Source organism: Cryptomeria japonica, chromosome 6 (genome assembly GCF_030272615.1).
Source record: "Cryptomeria japonica chromosome 6, Sugi_1.0, whole genome shotgun sequence".
Classification (NCBI taxonomy): Eukaryota; Viridiplantae; Streptophyta; class Pinopsida; order Cupressales; family Cupressaceae; genus Cryptomeria; species Cryptomeria japonica.
This window is the reverse complement of record NC_081410.1, coordinates 43796238-43801238: the sequence shown is the minus strand read 5'-3', so window position 1 is coordinate 43801238 and position 5001 is coordinate 43796238.

Genomic DNA, 5001 nt, shown 5'->3' with positions numbered 1-5001 from the left:
AAAGGGAAAAACCACAATGGGAAGCATACCCACAGTCAGATAATACTTTTGTAGTAAGTATGTGAATTACAATGAAGGGGCCTGCACTTGCAGGAAGGCCAACAACCTATAGCACACTGCTCATTACAAAAGAAGCCTCACTGACTACATATAAATCCAGATTACAATCCAGAGAAGTGTTGAACTACAAAAGATAGCATCTCCTATATCTAAGTACAGTTTTGGTTAAGCTCAATACTAGAGGACTAAATCCTCTTACATAAAACCAATTCGATCTCTAATTATCATCGAACTCCTCTGCCTGAATGATATTACATTATTCACACATTACATTCCTTGACCATGACCTCTTACATTAACCATGATGATCTACAATGAGATCTTACATTTATTTATACAAACCCTTGACCATAAACAATCAGGTCGGCCACCAGACAATAAACCAATTACATAATTACAAACCATGTCGGCCTTAGACCAAAACAAATAATATCCAACACATTAGACATTCTGAAAATACAACAATAGGTCCCATCCACATGTTACATCAATGTCAGTCCATAACCTAGATCAACCGGGACCAAGTATAGGTCCACAAGCTTCAGCAATGATCTCCAGATGCGAAGTCTCGAACATGATCACCAACAAAATCCTGAAACTCCATCAAAAGTTGCACCAACACCAATTATGCAATTCATCAAAGATCTCCACCAAAAGCTCTGCCGGTGAAACCCTCACCGAAACCAGAAACCAATCTTCTAAGTAAGCAGGATAGAATATAATCACCAGACCAAAAACAATTGACCAAATATGAGTATAAGCATTATGAGCAAACCAATTCCATCACCAGATTATACCGGAGTCTACCAGATCATGCCAGATCCAAGTTAACCAGAAATCACTCATCCTACTGGGACCAGAAGGGTGTCGGTAAAGCATCCAAATATCTAGTGCTGACATCAATGACAAATCATCAATAGAACATATAATCAATTCCACCAAATGACCAACAATCTCCCCCTTTAGCATTGATTGCAACACTAGATGTGAAAAACATATAATTACCAAGAAATGTCAAATAAGTCCCCCCCTATGGAAGACAACCAACAAACACCTGCATATAGCTCTGAATATCAATATCACTCCCCTTTTGAATAATATCTCTCCCTTTGACATTTACTTTTTCACATCACTATCTCTCCCCCTTTGACATCAATGCTAGAAATCTGACAGAAATATCAAAGTACAAAATAAGCCTCTGAATCTCAAAGATGACTACTCCCTCTGAGCAGTAGCATCCCACATCAGTGCCAGAATGAATAGTATCTCTGATAATGCATGTCGGACTGATGCCAAACAACATCAAGTCTCTGTTGGAGGGGTAGAAACCCCCAATCTGTCTCTTAGGTGCTCAAATGATTCCTTGGATAAAGGTTTAGTGAAAATATCTGCAATTTATTCTTTAGTGTTCACATAAACTAGTTTAACTTCATTTGCTTCCACCTTCTCCTTCAAAAAGTTATACTTGATAGATATGTGCTTTGTCTTAGAATGAAATACCAGCTTCTTTGATATATCAATAGCAACAAAGTTATTACAGTGAATAACTACTGGTGCATCACAATCCACCTTTATATCCTTCAACATTTTCTTCATCCATAAAACTTGTGTATAGTTAGTAGCAGCAACAACATACTCAGCTTCAATAGTAGATAGAGAAGTACATGACTGTTTCTTGTTGATCCATGCAACCAACTTCTTTATGAGAAAGAAAGCTCCATTGGAAGTAATTTTCCGGTCATCAACATCTCTAGCCCAGTCAACATCTGTATATGCACATAAAGTAAAGCTATCATCCTTAGGGTACCATAAGCCATATTCTGATGTACCTTGCAAGTATCTAAAAATTATTTTCACCACCATCTCATGATTTTCTCCAGGATCACTCTGAAATATTGAAACAATACAAACAATATTCATAATTTCAGGCCTAGTCCGAGTCAAATAAAGTAGACCTCCAATCATAGATTTTTATCCTGTAGGATTTATCGGTGTAGAGATATATTTTCTTGTCAATTTCTCACTTGTAACCATAGGTGTACTTACCGGTTTAGAATCTCCCATACCAAATTTCTTCAATAATTCCTTAGCATATTTAGTTTGACAGATAAAAATACCTTTGTCAGTCTGAGTAATCTGCAAACCTAAGAAAAATTTCATCTCACCAATCATAGACATCTCAAATTATTTCTCCATACTCTTAGAAAATTCTATGCATAACTTATCTTCACCTCCATTACAACAATAACAACAATGACAAACCCAAACAGATAACAAGCAACAAGGTAACAAAGATCAAGGCTAAATTCTAGGAATGGCGAAGTGGCGAGTGGGAAATTCAAATTTTAAACCTGGGGATGGTGGATTTCATGGGCATGGCAGTTTTTCTACGGTTGGAGCTGGAAAACAGGCTAGTTTTCAGGCTTCTCAGGGTACTGAGGGGGACAAAGCGATAGTCAAATCAGTGGAAGATAAATATTCCAAAATTGGGGACCCACATGATAGAGGTAAAGAAAAGAAATGGTCATCTCTTTTTGGAGTTAAGCCACTGGTGAAATCTGGTCTTCCGGAAGTTAAAAATATATCTGATCCAATGACAGGGGTTATTGCTATCTCTATTTCAGATAAGCTGGTTGATTTCACTATGTCTGGTTTAGCTACGACCTTGGTTGGAAGGCTTGCTAGTTTTAGACCTAATATTGATGTTGTCAGGAATTTTATAAGGAGGAAATGGGTTCTCAAAGATCAAGTGGATGCGGCGGCATTTCCTAGGGTTTTTTTTCCTTTGTTTTCAATAATGAAGAAGATATGAATAAAGCTCTATGTGAAGGCCATGGATGTTCGACAAGTCAACCTTGGCTTTACAAAAATGGGCTCCAAACCTTTCTCTTGATGAATCCTTCTTTGTGTCGGTGCATGTGTGGATGCGTCTCCCCGACCTTCCATTGGAGTTCTAGAATGAGGGGGTCTTTAAAGGGATTGCGGGATCATTTAGAGAACTTCTTTCGATCGACCCGATGACTGCAGCTAAATCAAGGTTGGTTTTTGCTCGTATTTTTGTTAATGTTAATAAAATGACGGATATGCCTCAATCTATTAAGATTCTATCTAAATTGGAGAAATGGATCGAAGTGATTGAATATGAATCTCTCCCATTTGTCTATTTTCATTATAAAAAGTCGGGTCATTGGGCGAAATCTTGCCCAGTTAAGAAGAGTAATATTGGCAAGAATGATAGTAGTTCGAAGCAGAAATGGCAACGAAAGGGAAGAGAGATGAATTACCTGCAAGGTATGGTTTTGAGAAGGAAGTGATTGAGTTGGAAAATGAGGAAATGAAGGATATGAATAGTATGATGAATACTAAGAGGGGGGGTGAATTAGTATGCCAAAAATTAGTGTACTTAAACACTTTGCTAGACTAACAGTAAACCGGTAAAACAGTTTAGCAGACAAACCAGTTAGCACACATGCAAACCAAATAGCTAATAATGCATTCACCCACAGAAGCACAAACACCATAACACAAGAGATTTTGATGTGGAAACCCAAATGGGAAAAACCATAGTGAGATGGAACTCACAAGTAACTATCTACAGAATAGGAACCAGACTAGTTAAGGTCAGACCGGTTAAGGTCATACAATGTTCTTTACCAGAATAGATCCTGTTAGGAATCTCAATCTTTGTTAGGAGATAAGTCTGATTAAAGACTACCTTGCTAGAGTATTTTAGATCCATAGATGTGAACCACCTTGTTAGAGGATTTACAGAAGGCTTTTGGGCCTACCCGGTTAAGGGCTTCAGACTTGTCGAAGATGTAAGTAATCAACAAGTGAGTGATCTAGCAAATAGCACAGATTGCTTGGTTAGATCCTTGATAGCTCATTCCTAATGCATTCCAACATTACTTCAGTCTTCAACACATTCACACTCTCTAACTCATTAACCACCTTAAACCCTAGCAACAACCTAAAACCCTAGACATGATGTCCTTATAAAGGAATCTAATTTCATGTTGGTCCAATAGGATTACAATACAATTTCCTAGGTTCAATGCATCTAGACATATCTGGTAACATGACACAAAAAGCACCGTTTGAAGTGTCGGCACCGTCAAACAATCGGTGGATGGTAACTCATCACAAAATGCCAGTTGGTAACTCATCACAGAGTATTACCGGTTCATACAAAATACCAGTTTAAGCAAAATACCGGTTGCCAGTTTGACAAAATGAAGACTGGGAAATATGTGTTCTGTTGCTTTGATCCTTCGTACCACTTGAGATCCTCGAACTACTTGGGGTCAACATATCGCTTCATATCGGTAATCACTTTCTGCAAAACACCAATAGTCTAAGGACTATAATGCATCATACCAGTTGGAACAAGTACCGGTTGAGCTTTAACTTATATATACAAAAGTGATCTCAATGCAAGTGTGTGTCCATCAATGACAATCACAACAAAATCATCAAAAATGCCAACATAGTAATACTAAATTTTTTTTTGTGCCTATTATAACAATAAAAAAGATAGTAATAAGGAGGAAGAGCAAGGAAAAGATGCAAATGCTCAAAGATTTGAATATGAGGATCAGAAGGTTGGTCCTATCATCCAGGATAAAGCTGATGAGAGTTCCTATAATGATGCTTCTGCTTCATCTAATATTAAAGACAATGAGGGAGACTTTAATGAAGCGCAAGACTATAACATTTCAGATTTTGAGCCTTTGCTATTATTAACCAATGGAAGTCCTAAGCCGATCCAATGCAAAACTCCCCCTAAAAGTTTGGAAACAGTGGTTCTTGAGGAAAATCTTAGGATTTTCAGTACTAAAGAAGGCAACTCAAATAATGGAGGATCTAATGGAGGTATTTCAACTAGAAGCAAGAATAAGAAAGTGGCAGATGTTGGAAGTCATAGAAAAAAGAAGGGGGGTC